The sequence below is a fragment of the Mustela nigripes genome, chromosome 3, assembly GCF_022355385.1.
Source record: "Mustela nigripes isolate SB6536 chromosome 3, MUSNIG.SB6536, whole genome shotgun sequence".
NCBI lineage: Eukaryota > Metazoa > Chordata > Mammalia > Carnivora > Mustelidae > Mustela > Mustela nigripes.
Window position 1 is genome coordinate 102,528,154 of NC_081559.1, and position 27,454 is coordinate 102,555,607.

At 37.9% G+C, this 27,454-nt stretch overlaps 1 protein-coding gene across 3 annotated transcripts in view; it reads left to right on the forward strand.

Moving 5' to 3' along the window:
- The first annotated feature begins 544 nt into the window (after window positions 1–544).
- PTPN4 (protein tyrosine phosphatase non-receptor type 4) overlaps window positions 545–27,454 on the forward strand; it is a 216,864-nt gene continuing 189,954 nt past the window's right edge. For 2 of the 3 annotated variants that reach the window (XM_059394458.1, XM_059394460.1), the window contains exon 1: window positions 545–1,534. The gene's annotated coding sequence lies outside the window, so the exon portion shown is untranslated. The remainder of the gene's footprint in view (window positions 1,535–27,454) is intronic. The other variant, XM_059394459.1, reaches the window with a different exon arrangement.

Here is a 27,454-nt window from a genome sequence, read left to right on the forward strand (position 1 = left end):
TTGAGAGGGCATGCGAAGGAGAAGATAGTAGAAATCTCTGTCTCTCACAGATTTGTATAAATTTGCAAGATTTTATCTTGTAAAAACCAGCCCCGATTAATTAGGCATTTTGTTGACTTGGAGCAAAAGTGATACTTGAAAGAACGCTTATATGAATTCAGCGCTGGTGGGGTACTAACGCTAAAAGCAAGGAAGAGCAAGAAAGGACCAGGCTACAGGAGTGGGCACTGGCAAAAATGATTGCAAAAGGAGGTGTGCTGGTCCCCAAATCCCTCCTCCCATCATTTCAGCTGGCATCACTCAGCCCGTAGGCATCAGTTTTATCACAATGAGTTTATAGCATCAGTAAAATACGACTGCACCTGACATGGCAACACCAAATTCATATGCGTTATTCGAATGAATTAATTCAATTTTTAAAGCACACCATTCTTGACACACAGAAAGCACCCAGACCATTCGTTTTATAAAAGAACAGTGTTTGTTCTTTGTTTTAGTGTCTATATTTAGGAGAGGAAATGATTCAAAACTGCATCCTAAAACCTGTATCCTCTATTAGTACTGAAGTTGGAAAGACCTTGGGCCAAGAAGTCTGGTTTTCCCCTTTAAAACTTGGGTTTCTGCCCCTCCGTCGAGTTCCTTAGGTCAGTAGGTCCAGCAGGGGTCGCAGTTCAAGTAACGAATTGCTGCTAGGCCATGGGGCGGGGCCACAGCGCCCCGCCCCTCTTCCAGCCCTTCCTTCCCAACCTACCCAGGTCCGGCCTCCATCGCACCTGCGTGTCCCCCCGGCGCCCGCTTTGGTGCAACCTCTTCTGCGGGCGCTAGCTGGGAGGATTTCGGCCTCGCCTCTCGCGAGATCGCCTCAAGTTGTGGCCGCCGCCGCTCCTGGCCGCTGAGTGGCGGCGTCTGCGCAGCCGCCATGTTCGGTTGCTATGCTGTGGCCTGGGAGACGGGGTGTGCTTGAGAGAGGAGGAGGAGACGGAGGAGGAGGAAGAGGAGGAAGACAAGGAGTGGATAGACTGAGCTCCTCTTGCACTCTCACACACAAACGCTGGCCAGGATTGTCCGCCTGCTCTCGCCGCGCTGCGCGCTTTTCCGCTCCTCGCGGCCCCCCCACATTGTTCTCTCAGGACTCCTGAGTCCCCAGGGGCTGAATTCGGGGGCCTGAGCCGGGGATAGGAGAGACTTGGCTTTGGTCGGAGGTTTGGGGCCAGCCCCCACCCCTGGCGCCCCGGGGCTCCCCTCCCCCACGGCACTTTGGGGGGTGTGGATTATCTCATCCCCGCAGGGAGGTGGGAGAGCGCGCCTGCAGCCAGCCTCCCGCCCGCCTCCCCAGCGGCGCCGGTCCGCGGCAGCCCCGCAGTATGAGGTGGTGCTGGCCGCTCGGGGCCGTGGCGCGGCCGCTGCGGCGGCGGCTGCTAGGGGGGCGCTGAGGGAGCCCCCGGGAGCAGCGCGGCGGACGCGCTTCCCCCCGGCGCGCCCGGGCCTCGAGGCTTTTCTTCTCTAGCCGAGGGGAGGCGGCTGTGCTACGAAGGTAAGAGGCTCTGGGGTCCCGACTGGCCTCTCGGCCCTGCGCTGTGCGCGGAGCTGTTACCTGGGTGTGGGAGGCGAGCCAGGTAGGGCTTGCCGGAGGCAGCAAGGTTGATTTAAGAGAAGGAGAAAAATGATGCTTGTTCCCCCCGCTCCCCTTTCTTCCCGGGACCTCAGCTTTCGCAGCTCCTGGGGGTTATAGTTGGAACATGGGTGAGCTAAGGGAGAGGGGATGGAATCGGTGCGGAGATGGAATGTTCCACAGGACTTAAAGTCTAGGTACGATTTTAGAATCTTCTGAGTTTTCCATTGTTGGTAGGATTCCTTTTTTTTTTTTTTTTTTTTTAATTTTAAATTGGGTTGTATGAGTGCTTCTTACATATGCAGCCTGGGCAGATTGTCCGTACTATTGAAGTTTTAAGGCTCTTGTGAGTCTACCGGCATATACTTGTATTTAGGAATCTGTAGTTGGGCCAAAAAAAGTTGAGATGTAGCTAAGTAGATGTACTGATGCATTTCCCAGGGTTTCCTTAAAATGGAACAGTTTACATCCTACATATATTGTTGTGATACATATATTGGTGTGTCTGCGAAATTTGGAAGGGGAGGCTTTTATGTCTAGGGTTGCCTCTTATAGTGACACCACTATGGACAAGAACGATTTTGTAGGATTTTTCAAGCGCTTGTTCCAGGGGAACCTGTATATCTTCAATATACCAACTGCTTTTAAATCAGAGTTGGAGTAATATTAGGTTTATGTGACCAAATCTTGGGTCTGGTTGAAAACTACAGCTTAACACATTTTTATGGAGGGGGAGAAAAAAAATCACCCAAAGCCAGTATATCCGACTTCTAAAAGATGGTTTGAGTAAAAAGACTATGGAACAGTAAAAGCCCGGACATTTTTTTATCCTGATTTTGGAACCTTAACTTGCCAGAGAGAACGATTTTTCGTTTTTTTTTTTAGGGGAGTAGGAACTGACCTTAAATAAATGATCAGAGTCCAGAGTGTGCTTATTGAAATAGAGCTAGATATATCAATTAGATCTTGAATTTGATGAATATAAATTCAGCGAATTTTTACGAAGGAGATTTTTCATAAGCCTAAGTTTGTATAGAATTTTACTGACTCAAAATAAGAGTGCAATCTTTTGTGGACCCCACCATTTTTTGACAGAATAAGTTTATGCTCCAGTTACCACAGAATTTATTTTTATGTCTCTTTCTGTTTTTTGTTTTGTTTTACTTTAATGACACACGTATCTTTGTTAACTGTTTTTCACTGAAACATGCGCATGGTCCAATATTGTGTTCCTGAGTGGTTTGGTTTAATAAAAACAAACAAACAAACATGGTCTTTCAGGCCATGGAATATTTATGATTTAGCTAATCTGGTTTAAATATTTGGCAAGAGATTAAAAAAAAAGCCATCACTGTTTTGTAGTTTTTATTAATAGTAGGTTAAAGTTTATTAAGCTAGGAAATCACATGTTAACTGAAAAGTAGTAATGAAGAGGATATGACTTTCTTATTGCCTGTTTCCTAATCTGTTTAGCTTTGGGGCTGTGGGTATCGAATTGTTTCAAACCCGTGGTTTTTTCTTATGTTCTGAGTATCTTTTAGGTTTTTAAACGTAAAATATGTTTTTAAAATGTCCCTACTAACTTGGTTACTTTAAATTTGTGACACCCAATTTCTAATTTAGGCTAGGCATAAAACCAGCATTGATTGAACACACTTGCTAAAAATACTTTCTGGGTCAGATGTACTTAGAGTGCAGCCTCAGGAAAATTCATTTGACCTATTCTAATGCAACCAATGTACACTTCATTATTACTGAAGGACTTTAAAAAATTATAGACTCTTACAAATTAGATTTCATCAGTTCAGGCATAGAAGCCTGACTTTTTTTAATGTATAAAGTACTTTATGTAGGATAGTGATGAAGACTTTTTTTTTAAACTTTTCATTAAAAAAAAAATTATGTGACCCACTCCGTAGAATATTGTTACTCTCTGATTTGTATATTCAAAATATTTTAGTTTTATCTAATAAAATTAATTAGAGTTGTAAAGTGACAGTATAATATGCAGTGTTTATCTTTAGCATTTATGTGAGTTGTTCTGAACTCTTTAAGGGGGATTGTTGGTCATGTTTTGAGTGAATTATCTTTATGGACCAAGGTAAGAGAATGCCAGACATATTTCAAGGAGACATTGAGGGGGTCCTCCTCCCCTGCTCTTTGGGAGTTAATATGGTCAGTTTTAAGCAACAAGAAAGCTTTAAAAAATATATATGTAGAGGTCTTGTTTGGTGGATGTCTAAACATGAACCTTTAAAAGTTCTTTAATTCTTTATTAGTTTTAGGAGTGTAAAATTGATGATCTCATGAGAAATGGCAAGTTTCTAACTTGATGTGGCTGAATATGAGTTGTTGCTCCTACATAAAATTTACTGTTGGCAGAAAATCACTGGCTACAAACTGAGTTGAATTTTGTTGTTTTTCTGTGTAATAGCATGCATAGTGTGAAGTTTTTTATGTGCTGTAGTCTAGATTTGTTAAATTTGTCCATTTACTAGATTAAGCTGTGAAACCTGGAAGGTTGGTTTAACATTCTGGAAATCTTTTTTATTACTGTTTACCGGAAAAGTATTGTAAGAGGAAAGTGTTATTCCTTCATCTAATATTCAATTAGTAGTACAGGTGGCGAGAAGGAGTGTAATGTAGAAGTACTGTAGAATCTTCTTTACTGGTGTGGAAGTGCAGTATCTAGAGACAGTGTAATTTCTTTCTTTTCCTTTGCGTGATCAGTTAGTATAGTCATATTTAAAATAGGATGGGAAATAAGCAAGAAATTTATTACATTCTCTTCTACTTCACTCAAGGCATTTCCCTTTACCTTTGTTCTTCATTTTTCATTATTCCTGAGTAGCAACCCTGGAAGAAATGTGCAAGTATTTGAAGAAATTGATAGGAACAGATTGAAAATTAGATGCTGTGAATTATCTTGAAGGGAAGATATTAATTGGGGTGTTCTTGTGTTTGTATCTTTTAATAAAGATGTTATTTGGGGATTAGAAAGAAAAAAGTATCCAAAGGGTAAGTGTTAATTGTCTGTTGTGCCTGACAGAGTAAAGGGGCTTTTCATGTTATCACACATAATCATCAAGTACACTTTGTGAGAGAAGTATTAATCCTTTGCTTCCTCCCCCCACCCCAATGGGGTCAAAGGGAAATTAACTAGTCTAGGATCACACTACTAATAAGTAGAATTAAAATGAGGTCTGTCTGACTCAAGCTTATTTTGTAGATTATGCTGTCCAATTAAACTTTCTACAGTGATGGAAATACTCTTTCTGCACTGTCAGGTATGGTAGCCATTAATCATGTGTGGCATAGATCACTTGAATGTGATTATCATGCCTGAGGAACTGTAAATTGTATTTAATTTTAACCAGTTTAAATTTAAATAACCAGATATTGCTAGAAGCTATTAATATTGGTTAGTACAGCTTTAGATCTTGCTGCCTAGGAAATCTGAGTTTTAGTAGTGAATCTTCCACTAGTTTGTATATGACATTTAGACACCTTATTTAGTTTTTTTTTTTTTTTAAGATTTTATTTATTTATTTGACAGAGAGGCAGGCAGAGAAAGAGGAAGGGAAGCAGGCTCCCCACTGAGCAGAGAGCCTGATGTGGGGCTTGATCCCAGGACCCCGTGATCATGACCTGAGCTGAAGGCAGAGGCTTTAACCCACTGAGCCACCCAAGGTGCCCCTATTTAGTTCTTGAGCCTCAATTTAATCCGTTGTGAAAATGAAGAGGTTGTCACTATAAGATTATGTCCACTGTCCCTTCTTGCTCTAGAGTTCTGGGATTCTTATTAAAATGTACAGTAGTATTGGGACGCCTGGGTGGCTCAGTTGGTTAAGCAGCTGCCTTCAGCTCAGGTCATGATCCCAGCGTCCTGGGATCGAGTCCCACATCGGGCTCCTTGTTCGGCAGGGAGCCTGCTTCTCCCTCTGACTCTGCCTGCCACTCTGCCTGCCTGTGCTCGCTCTCGCTTGCTCTCTCTCTGACAAATAAATAAATAAGATCTTAAAAAAATAAAAATAAAAATAAAATGTTCAGTAGTATTAAATATATCTGAAAGGACTCCTCTTCCCAAAATACTCACCCCTTATGTAAACAATTTTTTTTGTTTAGTCAGTTTCCTTTGTAGAAGAGTATGTATAAAGCACAGGTAAAGAATGGTGGAATATTCCCCCCGCCCCCGTTATAAAACATTGTTTAACAAAAGACTGTACTTCTCCTTGGAACAAAGTTTGAATGTTTAAAGACCATATTTCAGGGGCACCTGGGTGGCTCAGTTCATTAAGCGGCTGCTTTCGGCTCAGGTCGTGATCCCAGGGATCGTAGGATCAAGTCCCACAACCAGCTTCTGGCTCAGCAGAGAGCTGGTTCTCCCTCCCACTCTGCCTGCTGCTCTCCCAACTTGTACTCTTCCTTTCTGTCAAATGAATAAATAAAATCTTAAATAAATAAATAAAAGAAAATCTAGCATAAAATATTCATACCACTGGACTATTATCCAAATAGTTTAGGATTTTAAACTGAGGAAACAAACTTTAAGCACAGAGAGATTCACTGCAGATTTTAAGAATGGAAACTTAAGCAATCACATGATTGATAAATCACAGTGAATTGCTAAGCAGTTGTTTATATTCACTGTGATAGAAATGGAAAAATGAGAAAAATGTCAGCTAGTTGTTTCCTAGGTTTTCTTTTAAAGAGAAATTTTAAAGAACAATGAGCATTTTTGTTTGGGGGGGGGAAATGCTAATTGATTATAAAATTTTACCCGGTTTTAATTTAATTTTACCTAAATGGTTTTAATTAATTTATTTTGGAAAATTTGGCTTATTGGGAAATGATGTAGTAAACACTCATTTACCAACCTAATTCTGGGATGGTAACACATGTCAACAAACGATTACAATTCAGAGTGACAAGTGTAATAAGAACTGGGGGAAATGAGAAGTGGCATTTGAGTAGTGTCTTGGAGGATGGATTGGAATTGATCTGGGTAGAGAGAACAGCATGTACAAAATGTCAGAAGTATGAAAGGATGCCTAGTGTGTTTGGAGAAATGCAAGTTGTCTTGTATATGTCGGCTCTGTCTGTGGAATGAGTCTTGATGTCTGTGTTCCTGCATGTGGATGTTGATTACTTAGGAGATGAAACCTTCTGAGGTCCTTGTTTGGGCTATGTGTGGAATTACATTAAGAACTTTAGAACTTCCAAACTGGTGTGTCAGGAGTGCCATGCCTATGCGCCAGAGAGCAAGGTACCCATCAACCTATTGGACCTGGGCATATTGGAACCCCCAGATGATTTCCTTTGACATTAATTAAACAGTCTTGGCTTATCCCACTGTGCTAAAAAATATTTTCTTTGGTGCCAAGGTGAGAAAAGGAATGAGAAAAGCACTGTTTTACTGGCTTTAAGTATTGGAAAGTTTATAGAACCCACTCAGCCTTGGCATTCCCACATGTGATAAAAAAAAATATATGTATAACCAATACCAGACCCTAAAATAAACACAAAGGTGGTCAGATTAAAGTCCCTCTTTTAACCTGCCTTTCTTCTCTTCCCTTTCCTCCCAGTAATTACTTTATTGTTTTGTGTGTATATGTGAAATATATTTTTGGTGCTTCTGCATTGCTCTTCCGGACACAGGTGTTTAGTCTGCCTCTTGGGAAATCAGAATTTACATTTGGAAGCAATTGTAGGTATTTAAATAATGGAATAAGATTAGGTACAAGTTTTGAAAGGTAACTCTTAACTTCTAGATCATGATTTCATTGGAAGGAGATAAGGACATGCAAAGATGAAGTTAGAAATGGCATAGAGAGACTGGTTAGGATGCTCTTGCAGTGGTCCAGGTGAGAGATTATGGTTGGAAATGGGGAAATCAAAATAAGGATGTGGGGCTAGAAGTGAAAACTAATTAGGCAGTTTCATTAGAATGGATATAAGAGGAAAAGAGGAAAAGATTTCTTCTTTGGGCAGCTGGAAAGGGAAAGCCAAATAATTTTTATTGAGTACATGTAGTGAGTCAGGTATTTTGCTAGGCACCAAGGGTGTCATGAGTTCTTACTGAATTTTAAAAATTAATTTATTTTGAAATAATTTCAAGCCTACAGAAAAGTTGCAAATCCAGCACAAAGAGCTCTGGAATTTCCTTCAACCAATTTTTTTCCCTTGAATTATTTCAATTAAAAATCTTTTCCTTGGGGTCTCCTGGGTGGCTTTGTGGGTTAAAGCCTCTGCCTTCAGCTCAGGTCACGATTGGGATGGAGCCCTGCATTAGGCTCTCTGCTCAACAGGGAGCCTGCTTCCCGGGGGAGCACCCCCCCCCACTTGTTGATCTCTGTGAAATAAATAAATAAAATCTTAAAAAAAACCTTTTCCTTAAATAATTTTTCTAATATATATATATATATTACATATATATATTGTGTGTATACAAGATAAGTGTGCAGCATTCTTGTGTGTGACTCACTGTAGTGGGCTCAGTGAGGACTTTTCTTCCAGATGCCTTAGAAAAAACTTGAACATCATCTTTGACCCTTTGTCTCTTTCTGCTACATCTTATTAGATTCTCAAATTTTAGTGAAAGTACCAAGTCATCTCATTTCTGGCCTCTCATTTTTATCCCTGCTTCCAGTAATTTCAGAGAAATGTACCATTTTTTTATCTCAATAGGCTGTTTGAGAACCATTTGAGAGCAAGTAGCACACATGATGCCCTTCACTCCTAAGTAATATAGTGTGTCTTTACCAAAACACGGATGGTCTTTTACATAATCACCAAATCAGAGAATCAACACTGATGCAACACTACCTTCAAATCCCCAGATGCCATTCAAAATTCTCCTTTTATCCCAACAGTTTCTCTCTTTTCTTTTTGGTCTAAGATCCAGTTGAGGATCACACATTACATTTAATTATAATGTCTCTTCGGTCTCCTCAGTTTGAAACAGTTCCTCAGTATTTGTCTTTTATGACCTTGACTTTTTTTATTCTGTAAGATATCCCTTAACTTCGGTTCATCCAGTGGTTTGCTTGTGTGCGTTGTTGGCAGGTATACCATAGAAATGATGTGCTGGGGGCACCTGGGTGGCTCAGTGGGTTAACCCTCTGCCTTCGGCTCTGGGTCATGATCTCAGGGTTCTGGGATTGAGCCCTGCGTCAGACTCTCTGCTTGGCAGGGAGTCTGCTTCCCCCCACCCCCACCCCCACCACCTGCCTTTCTGCCTACTTGTTATCTCTTTCTGTCAAATAAATTAATTAAACTCTTAAAAAAAAAAAAAGAAATGATGTGCTCATCTTAGTGTATCACTAGGATGCATACAGTATTGTCCCATCACTGTGATGTTTACCCTGAACACGTTATGTTCCTCTCTACTAGGTTTCTACACTGTAAAGTCATCCTTTTTACTTTTGTAATTGGTAACTCTTTTGTGGGAAGAGCTCTAACGCTCCAAGAAGGCTTTTCTTCATCAAACCTCCATTCACCAGTCTTTGGGGCCACTGATGATGACTTCTGCCTGAATCAGCCATTACTATAAAGGTTGCCATCTGTACTTACTGGTTGATTTTCTACTGAAAACACATGTCTTCCTTCTTCCCCATGCATTTATTTACCCATTCATTTAATTATATCAGTATGTACTCGTGGATTTCTATTCCTTTTCAGTGTGTTTTATTGTTATTTTTGACTTTTTTTTAAATGTTTAAATTGTCCTAGATTTGGCTAGTGGGACCCCCTTCAGGAGGGCTCCTGAATCTTTTTGATATGTCCCCATCCTTTGAATCATTTCTTACTTTCTGGCATGAGATGTTCCAAACTCATTTTGTACTTTTTCTGTTCCAGCTCTGGAATCATGCATCTTCTCAAGGAATTCTGATTTCTTCTAGTAGAGGTGATATCTGGAAACTGAGATTTTTATGCTTAATGTGCTCATTAATGTGTTGGAGTATAATCACTTCTAGAGTGGACATAGCTAGGAAATGTATGCACACACAAAAACCTGAATTTGTTTCTATATTTAATTATATATATTTATATTTTACATTTATATTTGTATTTTACATTGATATATCAATTCCAATCCAACACCCCAGGGTTCTTTCTAGTCTTCCCCTTTCTGTATTTGTAAATCCTTTTACACAGTAAGAAATTGGCTACCATTATCCTTAGTATATTTACTTACATGCTCAGTCACCTTGTATCTGCCAGTTTCCCAACCTTAGGCTAGTTGTCCCTTGCTTGCCACCTCTGAGGCCCATGGTATGGGGTCTTCTGGGCATGTGAGGAAGGGAAAGCAACTTCTCTCATTTAATCTCTCTCTCTTTTTTTTTTAATCTGAACAAAACCTTGTTAGGTGTTTTCAGTTTTAAAGGAGGACAAAGTGGAAATTCAGAAAAGTGTGTGACTTTAAGCATGTTACCATGTAAATAGCAGAGTAAATATTTTGAATTCAGATTTATGTGATGCTAAAGCATTTTTTTTCCCCCTCCTATACTTTATAGCCTCTGGAATTTAAAGTGTCGGGATTTAGGGTTGTATTAGTGGTAGTTGAAGATGTGGGTATGACTGTTACTATTTAACCAAGTGTGAATAAAAGTAAGGAATTGGGTCACTGACAGAGCCCTGAAGCATTATCATTTAAGGGTTAGGGGCTTTTAGAAGTAAAGAAACTTAAGTGGTGGTGAGAGAGGAGACTCTGTTTGTGTGGTAGAGGGCGATGGAGGAAGGAGTTTTAGGCAGGTATCCAATGCTGAGAGATAGGAACAAAAGTTGAATTTGGCTATTGGAAAGTTATTGATGACCTTAGCCCATTGGTTTTCAGATATGTTTAGGCAGGCTACCTATATCAGAATTAAATGAGATACTGATTTAAAATACCATTTCTGGGGCACCTGGGTGACTCAGTCGGTTGAGCATCTGACTCTTGATTTTGGCTCAGGTCATGATCCTGGAGCTCTGCATTGGGCCCTGAGCTCAGTGGGGAGTTCTGCTTGAGATTCTTTCTCTCCCTCTGACACCCCTCCCCACCCCCCCGCCCCGCTCTCTCTCATAAATACATAAATCTTTAAAAAAAAAAAAAATCAACTCCCCATGTTTCATTTCAGACCTTATAGATTGTTACAGGTTTTTGTTTTTTCTTTTTTACGATTTTATTTGAGGGGAGCAGCAGAGGGAGAGGGAGCCCGATGCGGGGCTGGATCTCAGGACCCAGGATCTTTCATGACCTGAGCTGAAAGCAGACACTTAACTGACTAAGCCACCCAGTTGTCCCTCGACCTTATAGATTATTAAAAGGCCAAGTAAGGAATGGGAAAGTGGCTACATAGGAAATCGCTTAAATCCTGCTCTCATTATTCTGAAATATATAAAGTTTGAGATTCATTGTCTTAGCAGAAGAGTTATAATAGAGGGGTTAGTGAAAAACTAGATTGAGGAAGATAGACATAGAATGAGTGTAGACTAGACAACTCCTAGAAATTTGGTCATAAAGGGAAGAAGGAATATCTCTTGGGTCGTGGTGGAATAGGGGACAGAATCAAGAAAAAATCCCCCCCCTTTTTTTAAAGGTTCACATCCACCTTAACATTTGGGGGATTAAGAGTAAGAAACTGTATAGTGGTTATTTGAACTACTATGCATCAGGCGCTGTGCTCCGCAGTGAGGTTATAGAATGAATAAGACATGATCTTTATCTTCAAGGAGATTATGCTTCTTTCTTCTGGGGAATTTAAAATCTGTTATACTGCTAGGAATGTATACAGGTAAGTCATCATTAACTATGTCAGTATATAGTAAAATATGTACAGGTAAGTTCTAATTAATAAGTGTAGCAGAATATATTACAAAACTCAGGCTTCTCAAGTATTTAAAAATTTGTGTAAAAATTTTTTAATTGGTAATACGGTTTCTTGGTTCAAATTTCAAAATAATATAAAAAGGTATATATTGAGAGTCTTTTTTTTCCATTTTTAAAAAATTAACATATAATATATTATTAGCCCCAGGGTACAGGTCTGTGAATCACCAGGTTTGCAAACTTCACAGCACTCACCATAGCACATACCTTTTCCAATGTCTGTGTTGAGAGTCTTATTACTACTCTGTCCCTGCCTTCTCTGCTCTCTATAGGTAACCACATTTATCATTTATGTATTTTACCAGTAGTTTTGCAAATAGAAACAAAATATATAGAAACTGTTTCCCCTAGTTTTTATGTAAAAGGCAGCATATTAATTTTTTTTTTAAATATTTTATTTATTTATTTGACAGAGATCACAAGTAGGCAGAGAGGCAGGCAGAGAGAGAGAGAGGAGGAAGCAGGCTCCCTGCTGAGCAGAGAGCCCGATGCGGGACTCGATCCCAGGACCCTGAGATCATGACCTGAGCCGAAGGCAGCGGCTTAACCCACTGAGTCACCCAGGCGCCCCATATTAATGTTTTATATTATAGCCTTTTCATTTGAACTGTATGTTGGTGGTCCTTTGACTTCAAAATATAGGGAGTTCTCCCCTTTTTTCTTTTATATAATGACGTATTCTTTTGTGTGGATATGCTATTAGGCTAACTGATTATAATTACGTATCTTTTTTTTGTTTGTTTTAAAGATTTATTTATTTATTTGTCAGAGAGCACAAGCAGGGGGAATGGCAAGCAGAGGGAAAAGCAGGCTCCCCACTAAGCATGGAGCCTGATATGGAACTTCATCCAAGGACCCTGGATCACAACCCGAGCCAAAGACAGACACTTAACCAATTGAGCCACTGGGCATCCCTGATTCTAATTATTTAAACTTTTACTCTACTTCAGTTTTTTAGGCCCCTTTACTTGTGCAACTCATTTTCTTTCACCTTTTCTATATGAATTAGTGCTCCCATGAGGCATCTTGCTTCAGGGATGTTATTTTCTGTACCTAAAGTCCTTTAATGCCTAGTCAGAGAAGCCTTTCTGACTTTGTGGCCAAGCAGAAGACTTACTTATTGTAGTAGCTTAGATGTAAGGGAAATAAAAAGGATGAAACTAGTATTTGTTGAACTCTGCTGGGTGTTTTAAAATATAATACCTCATTTATTTAATTCCCTCACCAACCCTGTAAATAGGTAGTGCTATCCCCTATCTGTAGATGAAGTTGAGGCTCAAAAGGCTTAGTTGTTTAGACTTTCACAGCTAGAAAATGGCAGATTTAGGTTTTGAAAGTAGGTTAATTTGAGTCCAGAATCTGTATCTTTTCTGCTGCTGTCCTATTTTCTGTCTCCTATTTTTGAATTCTTGAATTCTAGTCTTATAGCTGGACCTCTTTGCTATCTGCTTTGTGCCTTTCATCAAGAACCTTGAAATTTGGCATGTTGCCCTATTACGTTTTTCCTGATTGCTGGGATAGCACCTCCTTATCAGACCTCTACCACACAGGCCGTGCTTGCCCAGATCGCTGCCTATTGCTTGCTACTGTTGCTGTGGATACTATTTTTTAGCTCTCTGTCTAGATTGCCTTTTGTTATTGCTGAGTTTCCCTTTCTCTAATTTTTCCTGCTGTATGCCTGTTACCACTTGAGCTTCAGTTTGGCAATAAGAAGCTTGGGCAAAACTCCTGAAATTTTGGGCGATGATTTTTTTTTTTTTAAAGATTTTATTTATTTATTTGACAGACAGAGATCACAAGTAGGCAGAGAGGCAGGCAGAGAGAGAGAGAGAGGGAAGCAGGCTCCCCACTGAGCAGAGAGCCCGATGCGGGACTCGATCCCAGGACCCTGAGATCATGACCTGAGCTGAAGGCAGCAGCTTAATCCACTGAGCCACCCAGGCACCCGGGGGATGATTTTTTAAATAGCTCATCGTGTCTGTTTGAACTTTTAAAATAAGTCTCCTTAAAGTGCATTCTGCCATTGGTTTTGCCCTTTTTAATCCTCCTCTGCACTGTAGCCAGAGTGATGACATTCACATCCAATCACATTACGTACACCCTGCTCAGAATTTTTTATTGCCTCTCCATCTGCCTCTAAGATAAAATATAAACTCATGGTCAGCTCCTGGCTTCCATTCCAAGCCTCACTCCCATACTGCATGGTATTCACAGTGCCTTGCATATAATAAATGCTAATTTAATACAGAGTATTCTTTGATTAGAATGAATGAGTTTTCCAAAGAGATGAAAATTATTTAGGAAATATTTTTAAAGTAATGTTGATGTTCTTTTTCTTTTTTAGTTATTTCTTAGTGCATGGAAGTAATATATTTTTACAAACTCCAAGAATTTCCAGATTGTTTTATTTACTTTGGAATTTTAAAAATCTCTGTACTTGGTTTTTTTACATTTCCAACTTACCTGTTCCAGCCTGATACATACTGTGATCAGTTACTGTGCTTACTACAGAAACAACTATTTCTAAGGTTTTGTGATTTGGAAAAATTTTTAGGTGATTGTGATTTTTTTTTTTAAAGATTTTATTTATTTATTTGACAGAGAAATTACAAGTACACTGAGAGGCAGGCAGAGAGAGAGAGAGAAGGAAGCAGGCTCCCTGCTGAGCAGAGAGCCTGATGCGGGACTCGATCCCAGGACCCTGAGATCATGACCTGAGCCGAAGGCAGCGGCTTAACCCACTGAGCCACCCAGGCGCCTGGTGATTGTGATATTGTAACCCACCTTGCATGTAACTATTTTTATGGGTTTTTATCTGTGTTCACGTAATTATTTACAAAGCAGTTATTTAGGTCAACAGTTATATGCAATTCTGAGATCCCTAAGGCCCTGAAAAATAAAACTTTTTATAACTAATTTGATAGCCAAACTTGACCTAAACTGGTGTGAGGCTACTAAGACTTTACATCAAACATTCCTAAGGTACTCTAAGGACACTTTAAATAGTCTTATGGTTAACAGGGTGTTATTCACCTAACCATGAATCTTACTTAATTTGAGGTGTTTATATTAGTACCACCTCTCTATAATCCAAGTATTCTGAAATTCAGAACTATTTTCAAACCAGTGATTTCAGATACAGAGTTACAGACCTGAACCAGTTTGTGCTACTACCAATGTCCTTTTCTAGCAATGGGTGATAAATGGTCCTTTTTTTTTTTTCTTTTCTTTTTGCAAAGATTTTATTTATTTATTTGACAGACAGAGATCACAAGTAGGCAGAGAGGCAGGCAGAGAGGAAGGGAAGCAGGCTCCCTGCTGAGCAGAGAGCCCAATGTGGGGTCTGGGATCATGACCTGAGCTAAAGGCAGAGGCTTTAACCCACTGAGCCACCCAGGCGCCCCATCTCTCTCTTTTTTTAAAAAAGCTTTTTAAGAGAACTTTTTAAAATAGATTTTATTTATTTTATTTGACACAGAGATCACAAGTAGGCAGAGAGACAGGCATAGAGGGAGAGGGGGAAAGCAAGCTCCCTGCCTGATGTGGGGCTTGATCCCAGGACCCTGAGATCATGACCTGAGCTGAAGGCAGAGGCTTAACCCTCTGAGTCACCCAGGCGCCCCAAATCCTCTCTTTTTTAACCTGACTTTATTTGTGAAAGGCTGACCCTCAGTTATTTTCAACAGCCATAAGGACTCATGAGGTAATAATATAGTATTATGAGCAGATAATAAAGTTAGTGGCTTTCCCACTATTTAGACTTTACCCAACATTAAGAGTTACCTTTATGTCATTCTCTTGATAGCTTCTATTTATTTTTATTTTATTTTTTTGCTTCTATTTATTTTTAAGATTTTATTCATTTGAGAGAGAGAGCGAGCACAAGCAGGGGGAGCAGGAGGCAGAGGGAGAGGGAGAAGCTGAGCAGGGAGCCTGACATGGGGCCTGATCCCAGGGCCCTGGGATCATGATCTGAGCCGAAGGCAGACACTTAACTGAATTCCTGTTCTGCAGCTGACCCTTGAACAACATGGGGATTAGGAAGTGCTGACCCCCCACCTTGTCATAATCCATGTATAGCTTTGACTCCCTAAAAACTTCCCTGCTTTTAGCCCATTGACCAGAAGTTTTACTGATAAAGTCTCAACACATATTTTGTATGTTCTATGTCTTATATACCGTATTCCTACAATAAAGTAAGCTAGAGAAAAGAAGTTATTAACAAAATTGTAAGGAAGAGGAAATACATTTACAGCATTGTACTGTGTTTCTTGAAAAAAATCTGCATGAGATTGAACCTACACAGTCCAACCTGTGTTGTTCAAGAGTCATCTGTATTCTCTTTTGTTGAAAAAAATAACTGCTTTTGACTCACTAAGTCAATTTCATATCCAGTGAGTCACAACCAACAGTTTGAAGCATTTCATTAAACATTTAGGTGCTATAAGCTCTGTTGTTTGTGTTCAGTTACAGAGAAAACTCTGCTTATATGAAATAGTTGCTTTCTAAAGGAAGGGTGAAAATCCTAGAGGCTAGCATTCTTTTTTGATTTTTCTGCCTAAAAAATGCTCTACACTAAACCCCTAACTTAGTTATTTGTCAAAGAGAGAGAGCGAGCATAAGCAGGGGGAGCAGCAGACAGAGGGAGAAGATGGCTCCCCGCTGACCAAACACCCTGATGTGGGGCTTGATCCCAGAACTCTGGGATTATGACCTGAGCTAAAGGCAGACACTCAACTGACTGAACCATCCAGACATCCCAAATAGATAAAATGTTTTTTTAAAAAAAAAGGAAAAAAAATTTTTTTTGTCAACCCTAGTCAAGGATATTGTGTTTGGTAGTTACTAGGACCCCCGCCTGCCCACCTTGTGTGGTTGTGTTACTGACTTGACTTACAGTTTACTTACTCCATTTTAAGGAGAAAGGCAATTTTTAAAAGTAATTTTTAAAAAATTTTTTATAAACATGCAATGTATTACTAGCCCTAGGGGTACAGGTCTGTGAATCGCCAGGTTTACACACTTCACAGCACTCACCATAGCACATACCCTCCCCAATGTCCATAACCCCACCACCCTTCCCCTACACCCCTCCCCCAGCCACCCTCAGTTTGTTTTGTGACATTAAGAGTCTCTTTTGGTTTGTCTACCTCCCGATCCCATCTTGTTTCATTTATTCTTTTCATGCACCCCTAATGCCCCCCCACCTTTACATCTCCACTTCCTCATATCAGGGAGATCATGTGATAGTTACCTTTCTCCGATTGACTTATTTCTCTAAGCATAATACCCTCTAGTTCCATCCACATCTTTGCAAATGGCAAGATTTCATTTCTTTTGATGACTGCATAGTATTCCATATATATTCCATATATATACCACATCTTCTTTATCCATTCATCTGTTGATGGACATCTAGGTTCTTTTCATAGTTTGGCTATTGTGGACGTTGCTGCTATAAACACTCGGGGCACGTGCCCCTTTGGATCACTATGTTTGTATCTTTAGGGTAAATGCCCAGTAGAGCAATTGCTGGTTTTAAGGTAGTTCTATTTTCAACATTTTGAGGAACCTCCATGCCGTAGAAAGGCAATTTTTAAAAATGGTTGAATTTTAGAACTAGAAGGGAACTTAAATATCATTTAGTCCTGCCCTGCCCAGTAGGTAGGCCACTAGCTAAATGTGGCCATTTAAATTTTAACTTAAATTTTTTTTTAAGATTTTATTTATTTATTTGACAGATCACAAGTAGGCAGAGAGGCTGGTAGAGAGAGAAGGGGAAGCAGGCTCCCTGCTGAGCAGAGAGCCCGATGTGGGGCTCAATCTCAGGACCCTGAGATCATTACCTGAGCCGAAGGCAGAGGTTTAACCCACTGAGCCACCCAGGTGCCCCTAAATTTTAACTTAATTTTAAAAATTGTTAGATGAGCCACAGTTCAAGTGTTTAGTTGGTCTATGTAGTGTGGCTGTTTATAGAACGATGCAGATTATAGATCACACAAGGTTTTTATCATTTTATAGATGAAGAAATTAGAGCTCAGAAAGATGTAGTGACTGTTCCAAGGGAAATCAGAGCTAAAAAGTAACAGAATTAGGATAAGTTTAGTGAAACTGTGGTTTATCAGGTTCACTAATGTAACAGTAGTTGTTGAGAAGAATGAGACCTTTGCCTTACTTAGGCTGTGAAGCCTTTCCTTGCAAAATTCCATGAGTGTAGCAGAGTAACAGAAATATTTGCATTTTGAGAGCTTAATAATTGGCTAAATGGTTGTTTGATTTTTGCTTGCCCATTCATTTGCACTCATTTCCATTCGTTCATTTTTTGCAGTAGGATCCCATTTGAATATTGATTTATAAACTTAGGAAGCTGTTGGGAGAGGTTAGAAAGAATAGCCTATACTAAACCAAATAAAGCAATAAAATTCTGCTATTGATTTTCAGTCTTCTACTGATTCAAGATATAAAGTCAACATGCAATAATTAGTTGATTTCTCTACACTTAAAATATCCGAAGAAGAAATAAACATTCCTATTTATAATAGCATCAAAACCAGGAATAAATAAAATATTTACAAATAAATTTAATCAAGGAGGTGAAGGATCTATGCACTGGAAACTTGAAGACATTGGTGAAAAAAATCGAAGAGGACACAAATAAATGGAAAAATATTTTGTATTCATGGATCAGAAGAATTAATGTTGGTTAAATGTCCATGTTGTCAAGCCATCTATGGATTTAGTGTAATCCATATCAAAATTCTAATGTCGTTTTTCACAGAAATGTAAAAATCTTAAAATTTTTATGAAATCACAAAAGGCCTCAAGTAGCCTAAACAGTCTTGAGAAAGAACAAAGTTGGAGACGTTATGCTTCCTGACTTCAAACTATACTGCAAAGCTATAGTGATCGAAACAGTATGGTACCGGCATAGAAACAAACACATAAACCAATAGAATAGAATTGAGAGTCCAGAAGTAAACCCATGCATATACAGTTAACTGGTATTTGACAAGCAAGTCAAGAATACTCAGTGGGGAAAGGATAGTTTTTTCAATAAATGGTGTCGGGAAAACTGGATATGCAGGTGCAAAAGAATGAATTTGAACCCTGTTTTATAACACCCACAAAAATTAACTTTAAATAGATTAAAGTTTTAATTGTAAGGATTGAAACCATAACTCCTAGAAGAAAACCTTTGATGTTTGTCTTGGTGATAATTCTTTGGTTTTTAACACCAAAAGTTCAAGCAGTTAAAGCAAAAATAAACGAGAGACTACATCAAACTAAAAAGTTTCTACACAGTAAAAGAAACAACAGAATGAAGAATTAACCTACAGCATGGGAGAAAGTATTTACAAACAACCAGGTAAGGGCTCATATTCAAAATCTCTAAGGAACTCAGTAGCAAAAAAACTTTCTAATTTAAAAATGGACAGAAGACCTGAATAGACATTTTTCCCAAGGAGACATACAAATGAGCATGTATATGAAAAGATGCTTAACACCACCAATCATCAGAGAAATAGAAGTGAAAGCCACAATGAGGTATCACCTCACATGTGTTAGAATGGCTGTTTCTGCAAAGAGGAGAGATAACAAGTATTGGCAGGAATCTGGAGAAAAGGGAACCCTAGTACACTATTGGGAATGTGCAGAATAGAGGTTTTTCAAAAAGTTAAAAATAGAGCTATCATATGAGCCCCCAGTCCCACTTCTGGTTATCTATCTAAAGGAGATGAAATTACTATTTCAAAGAGATAACCTGTACTGCTGTGTACATTGCAGCATTATTCACAATATGCAAGACATGGAAACAACTTAACTGTCTATGAATGGATGAATGGATCAAGAAGATGTGTATATGTGTGTGTCATTTACGTCCACACACAATGGAATGTTACTCAGCCATCAGAAAGAAAGGAATCTTGCTGTTTGTGATAACCTAGATGGACCTTAGGGCGCATGGGTGGTTCAGTTGGTTAAGTGTCTCCCTTTGGCTCAGGTCAGGGTCCTGGGATTGAGCCCTACATCAGACTCCCTTCTCAGTGGGGAGTCTGCTGCTTCCTCCTCTGCCTCTTTCCCTGCTTGTGCTCTCTCTCTTGCTGTCTCTCTCTTTAATAAATAAATGAATAAAATTTTTTAAAAAGATTTTAAAAGATGGCATTTGAGGACATTATACTAAGAGAAATAAGTGAGACAAGATAAACATAATGTTTTATTTTTCTTACGTGCAGAATCTTCAAAAAGCCAAAGTCAAAGAAACAGAAAGTAGGGTTGTGGTTGCCAGGGGCTGGAAGTGGGTGGGGGAAATGGGGAGAGGTTGGTCAAAGGGTATAAACTTCCAGTTACAGGGTGAATAAGTTTGGGTGTTCTTTTTTTTTTTCCTTTTTTTATTATTTTTCTTTTTATTTTTAAAAGATTTTATTTATTTATTTGACAGAGAGAGCGAGAGAGAGCGTGTACAAGTAGTCAGAGAGGCAGGCAGAGAGGAAGGGAAGCAGGCTCCCTGCTGAGCAGAGAGCCCAACACAGGGCTTGATCCCAGGACCCTGATATCATGACCTGAGCCGAAGGCAGATGCTTAACCCATTGAGCCACCCAGGTGCCCCAAGTTTGGGTGTTCTAATACTCAATATGATGAGTATAGTTAATATTAATAGTACAGTATTATATACTTGAAAGTTACTAAGACAGTAGATCTTAAATCTTCATATGACATAAAAAAATTATAATTATGTAAAGTAATGCATGTATTAACTAAATTAACCTTATTATGGTAACCATTTCACAAAATATACATGTATAAAGCCTTAAACTTACAGAGTCTTCTATGTTAATTATATTTCAAGAAAGCTGGGGACAAAGTTGTTACAGTTTTGTCATACTTGTTTAGTGTGCACATGTATAAGAAGACAGGGGGGTGGGGGAGGAGAGAGAAAATGAGAGATCAGAAGCTTTCATGTGAGTATGATATCAAAGTAAGGGAGGGCTGGATGTAGTATTCTGAAGTATAATGATTCCCATTTTGATAGTGATCCATTTACCTCCCATGGTATTTAATCAGGACACCTTTACTCTTAGGGAAATTAATGTAGTATAATGGATTGCAAAGCTTTTGAAATAATTGAGCACTTTCTTTCCTTGCTGTATTACCTATTTTACCATCACTCTAGTTAAATTATGCTTCTTTTCTCTTAACATAATTTGGAGTAGTGCTACTTAAGTGACTGTGGATTGGTCCAGGCCTTGGAGGAGATAAGTACAGTAACTTGAGAGTAAGTGTTTAGACACTTCATAATAATTGACAGAGAATTTGATTTCTGTTAAATCTAATAAGAAAACATTGGAGCTTGTATTTTGTGTGTCTTTAAAAATTCTATTTTCTAGTTAATTTTATTGGATTTACAAAAGGACTATATTGGTCTGCGTTCTAGTGGTACCTACTGCTGAGAAACATGCCATCTCAAAACTTAGTATTCTTTTTAAAATATTTTATTTATTTATTTGACAGAGAGGCAGGCAAAGAGAGAGGGGGAAGCAGGCTCCCTGCTGAGCTGCGGGATTCCAGGACCCTGAGATCATGACCTGAGCAGAAGGCAGAGGCTTTAACGCACTGAGCCAGCCACCCAGTTGCCCCTCAAAACTTTGTATTTTAAAACAGTAGTCATTTATTTCGTTCACAAATCTAATTTGGTCAGGTCTTGGCAGGGAAGACTTGTCTGCTCTATGCAGAGGCAACTGCGGTGGCTTGCCTGAGGTTGGTTCACTTGCTTAGCTGGCGAGTTGGGACTATCAGTTGGGACCTGCACTAGGGCTGAGGTTGGGGGCCTGAGTCCCTTTCCATATGTGGCCTGGGCTTCCTCAGATATTGGTGGCTAGGTTTACAGTGTACATGTCCTTAGACAAAGTCAGGTAAAAGCTCTATCTCTTCTTAAGACCTGGGCTCAGTAGTCAGTATATCTTTTCAGGTATACGGTTATTCATTAAGGTAGCTACAGTGGTGTTTCCAGATTTGTGTGGTAGGGGGCATAGACTCCACCTCTTGATGGAGTGGTAAAATTCTAGAAGTATTGTTTCTGCCATTTTTGGAAAATATAATCTGCCACAATCCATGATGGACTAGAAATTGAAAAAAACTGGCTCTTTACCAAGCTGTCTACAAAGATGGCTTTGATTGAGAAGCCTCCCTGACCTAGTCCTAGATGATAATTTTCTTTTTTTGGCACTTTTATCAGTATACTAGTTTAATGTAAACATATTATAACTTAATGTGATTGACTTAGTATGGTACATTGGTGGGTTAGTTTGATCTTATCCTCCATAATGACCCCAGCTAGGTGTTGATGCTCATTAAAATATGTCTTTCTCCAAAGTTTAAATCACCCTTTTCATGTTTAAGAGAAAAAAAGCCTGGTAGGACACTCTTAGTGCATGAGTTTGTGAGTATTTGGTGGTTTTGTTGGCCTGTAGACTCTAGGATTTATGTCTTTTTCCTAACCCGGTAGATGGTTTTCTGAAAGGGATTCCCAGTGTCTTGCCTGGGCAAAAAATCTGTCTACTAGTGTTCAAGAATCTAGTGTGAAAACAGAGCAAGGGAAAGAGGCCCAAGTGACATTGGTGCTTCTATATAATTAACACATACTTTTTGAATACTACAGAGTACAAAGTTAAGTCTTAGGTGCTAAGAGAAATACAAAGTAAACAGGACTTCTGCCATTAGGAACCTGTAGTATTATAAAGGAAAATATACCTTTGGTAGACTTGAATGCTTAAGTAGTAGTGTTGTTAATATTCAAGATCTTTTTATTACTACTAATAGTAATACTACTACTAGAAGTAGTATCATCTGACATTTATATAGCACTTTAAAAATTACAAATTACTTTTCAAGTAATTTCTCCTTTCTTAGCTATTATTTGAGCTCTAATCCTCAGTTCTTAGCGTGGTGCCTGGAACATAGTGGATGCTTAATATTTGATTAAGTAAACAAATAGATTTTTGAGGTATAATAGAATAATTGTAGTCGCTAGCATCTGGCACAGTAGGTCTTGTACTTTCTTGCAGTGAGATTATATAATCTTGATAAGTTTGTTTCTTCATCTGTGGAAGCAAAGTTGATATCTCTTTTTGTACTCTATAAAAATAGGTTGAGAGCTTTGGGTATGAGCTCCTAGGATAGTGTATGTTTTCTACATGTCGTTTTAAAGTCCAGTGTATGTGATGATAAGTAGAAAAAATTACTGGTGTTGCAAACTATTAGAAGAAATTTTAGATACTAAAATTAAAAAAAAGGCATATCCCTAGAGGCAGTACAATATTAGATTAACTGTTGAATTTTTTCAGTATTTCTTCATGCAACATAAATTTATATTTGGAATGAATCTGATATAGTAAGCATAATATTGGTTTAGTTCAGGTTGTTTTAATTTTCACTCTTGTTATTGTACTTTTATTTACATGAACTCATGAGAAAATTTAGGATCTCCTTTTTTTCCTGCAAATTAACTCGTTGGGCCTTACATTATTTTTCACTTTCCTTTTCAGAGTTTGTCAGGGCTCTTAAAAATATAAGCATATTCTTTTTTTTTTTTTTTTTTTTAAATGGTGGAGTGAGAATGCTAATTGAATGTATTTATTTAGAATAAGAAAAGAGGGGCACCTGGGTGGCTCAGTTCGTTAAGTAATTGCCTTCAGCTCCGCTCACGATTCCAGGGTCCTGGGATCAAGCCTCACATGGAGCCCTGCATTGAGCCTTGCAGAGCCTCACGTCTTCTCTGGTTTGCAGAGGAGAAGAGAACCTCTCCTTCTCCCTCTTCTGCCGTTCCCCCTGCTTGTGCTCTCGTGCTCTCTCTCGTCAAACAAATGAATAAAATCTTAAAAAAAAAAAAGGTTAGAATAAGAAGACATCATAGATGATGAAAGCTGACGTAAGTTTCCTGAAATTCAAAAATATGAGTATTTTCACTAATTAATGGCCTATCACACCTCTAAAATAACATTTGTTAACTACAGAAACAGAACAGATCTCTTCATATAAATGTAAGTTCGTAAAACATTATTTTTAATTGTGTAGAATATGCATCACAAAATTTACCATCTTAACTATCTTTTAAGTATATAGTCCAGTGGTGGTAAGTATATTCATGTTGTTGTGGAGTCATCATTATCATCCATCCCAAAAATGCTTTTCAGCTTTAAAAACTGAAAGGCTGTACACATTAAACAACTCCTCATTCCCTCCTGCTATTCCTTGGAAACCGCCGTTCTACTTTCTGTCTATAAATTTGACTACTGTAGATACCTTATTAAGTGGACTCAACCAGTATTTGCTATTTTGTGACTGGCTTATTTCACTTTGCATGAAGTCTTCAAGGTTCATCCCCAAGGTAACATGTGTCAGAATTTCCTTTTTAAGGCTAAATAATATTCTGTTTAATGGATATATCATATTTGTTTACCCATTTATCCACCGATGGGCACTAGTCTTGCTTCCTTCCACCTTCTAGCTATTGTGAATAAAGCTGCTGTGAACTTGGGGGTATAAATATCTCAAGACCTGGTTTTCATTTCTTTTGGTTATATACCCAGAAGTGGAATTATCAGATCATGTGATCATTCTGTTTTTAGTTTTGTGAGGAACCACATATTATTTTTCATAGCAACACACCATTTTACTCTCCACCAACAGTACATTGTTTTGATTACTGTAGCTTTTTATCAAGTTTTGAATTGAGGAAGTGTGACCCTCTGAGTTTGTTTTCTTTTCAAGGCTTCCAGGATCTCCCCATCCTTGTTATTTTCTGGGTTTTTTTTGTTTTGTTTTGTTTTTGACAGTAGCCATCCTTTTGGATGTGACGTCGTATCTCACTGTGAATTTAATATGCAATTACCTAAACATTGATAAAGATCAACTTTTCCTGTGCTGATTGGCCCAGTTTCCTGTGGATATCCATTTTTCCCCACCACTGTTTGGGAAAAGACTGTCATTTCCACATTGAAGGTCTTGACACCCTTGTAGAAAATCATGAACATATATGCAAGCATTTATTTTTGGGCTCCATTCTATTCCCTTGGTCTTTATGCCAGTAGTTCTACATTGTTTGGTTACTATAGCTTTGTCAGTTTTGAATTGAGGAAATATGACATCTCTAACTTTGTTCTTCTTTCCAAGATTTGTTTTGGCTATTCAGAATCCTTTGAGATTCCATATGAGTTTTAGGATGAATTTTTCTGTTTCTGTAAAAAATGCCAATGGCGTCTTGATAATTTTACATTAAATCTCTAGATTGCTTTGGGTAGTTTCAACATCTTAGTAATATTGTCTTCCAGTCTATGAACAGAGGATTTCCATCTGTATCACCTTTAATTTCTTTGCGTTAGTGTTTTGTCATTTTCAGTATATAAGTCTTTTGCCTCCTTAACCTAATTTAAGTATTTTAATTAATTTTGAGTAACTGTACTAAGATTTGTTTTCTTCATTTCCTTTTTGGATCATTCATTGTCAAGGTATAGAAACCCAGTTGATTTTTGCAGGTAGAGTTTATATCCTGCAACTTTGTTAAAATTGTTTTTTAGTTTCAACCAGTCTTATATTAGTACAGTTACATGAGCTCTGTTGTGTGTACTGTTTTTTGGCATATCTTGTTTTACATGCTTTTACATTTAGCTTGGTCTTTGAATCTGAGCTGTGTCCTTTGTAGAGAGCATATAATTGGAGCAGGGCTTAAAATATCTGTTGTGTGAATCTTTGCCTTTTGATTTGAGTGTTTATTTTATTTACATTTAATGCTGTTATTGATAAGGTAGTGCTGTTTTACTAGTTTTCTTAATCTTTTGTCCCTTTCTTCCTCTATTCTTTATTAATAGCCTTCTTTCCAACAGGTATTTTCTAAGCTGTCATTTTAATTTTGTTTTTTGTTTTACTGTAGTATTTTGAGTTTCTTTCTTAGTGGTTTCCCTGGGGATTTATTTATAACGTTTTAGTTGGGGATAATATTGCTTAATTTAAATAGCATATAGGAATTTTGCTCACCTTTCCTTCTCTTTTTGTAGTATTGTCATTTAGATCACATCTTTAGGATATAATCCTGTCAACACATTTTAAGTATTGCCTTATGCAATTGTTTATTTACAAATTTACAAATAAAAATTGTATTTACAAATTAAAAATTACAAAGTTTACAAATACAAAATACATTTATTGTGTTGTTTATGATTAGCCATGTAGTTACCCTTATTGCTGGTTTTCATTTCTTCCTGTGGATTTTAGTTACTCTCTAAATGTTCTTTCATTTCATCTTTTAGTTTTTTTGTCTAGGACAGATGTGCTAGTTACAAATTCTTTTAGTTTCTGTTTCTTTGGAATGATCATTAATTCCATATTTTTGAAGTTTTGTTTTGCTACATACTGAAATTTTGTTGATAAGTCTTTTTCTATTAGTACTTTGAATGTGTCATTTACTGCTCTCTGACCTGCCTGTTTCCTGATTAGATATTGTCTCTTAATGTTACTGAAGATCACTTGTAGGTGATGAATCACTTTTCTCTTTCTACTTTCAATATTTTCTTTTTCTTTGTGCTGTAATAGTTCGACTGTGAAGTGTCTAGGATCTGGTTGAGTTTATCTATTTTGGAAGTTATTTAGATTTTTTTTTTTTATGTGTAGATTAAATTTTAAACATGAAATTTGGGGATTTATCTGCCATTGTTTCTTAAAATATTTTCTCTGCCCCTTTCTAGTTGACCTTTCTGAGACTTCCATTATGAATATGTTGGTATATTTGATGGTGTCTCTCAGGTCTCAGACTATTTTTCTTCATTCTTTATTCCTTCTATTCCTCAAATTGGATATTCTCAACTGTCTGATTTTCGAGTTCACTAATTCTTTTTTGTATTAACTCAGCTTTCTGTTGGGCTCTTTTATTGAATGTTTAATTTCAATTATTTTACCTTCAGCTACAGAATTCTTTTTTAAAAAAGATTTATTCTTTTATTTATTTGTTTGAGAGAGAGAGTGTGAGAGCGGGGAGTGACAGAGGGAGAGAGAGTCTTAAGTAGACTCTTTGCTGAGTGCGGAGCACGTCCCACATGGGGCTCCATCTCACGACCTTAGCCAAAATCAAGAGTTTACCAGTATTCTTTCTGCTTTTATGAAGGAGTGGATTTTCAGAGGTCTTTACTCTGCTGGAAGTGCTTCCTCCATTTTTTCCCCTTTTTTTAAAATTAGAAAGTTACTTTTAAAAGATAGTTAATTACTTTGAAAACATCAGATGGGTAGGAATACAGAAATTTGAATACAACAAAAGGTAGTTAAAATAATTACTTTCAATTAATTGATACCCCCAATTTTTCCATGCTCTGGTTTATACTTAATGTGAGTCTGAACCCAATTCACTGCTTTCTTAATTGGATGAACATTTTATGTAGCAAATAGTGTAACCAGGGCTGATATAAGTAAAGTTTATGAAATATTAACATGAAACATGTTCATATTTTCTAGAAACTGATACTTTAAGAACCATTGGACTAGTTTCCAAGTTAATTTTTCTTCCCTATTTGTTTCCTCCTTTTGTTGCTTTGATCATATAAATATATTTTATTTTCAGTGACATTTTGTTCCTGCAAGCATGAATTAATGACATTAATAAAAGGTTTGATTTAGGATTATGGAAATTATGATCTAGTTTTAAGCTGTGCCCTTTTATTTCACAAAATTTCTAAATTGAAAACAAAAAGTTATTTCCTTTATATTTGGGTTATTCTGTGTAGGACCATTTAATATAATTATATAAATTATTCTTTGGGAGTAAATTAACCACTTGAAGATTAATCAGTTTGTATTTCTGCTTAGAGTGTAGTACCTGTGTTATATCGTGGTCCCTTAAATAACCCTTTGTGGTGAATGCTATTACTTTGACATTTCTGTAGATGAAGGAAATGGGCAGAAATGAGTTAAAGAGAATAAACATCTAG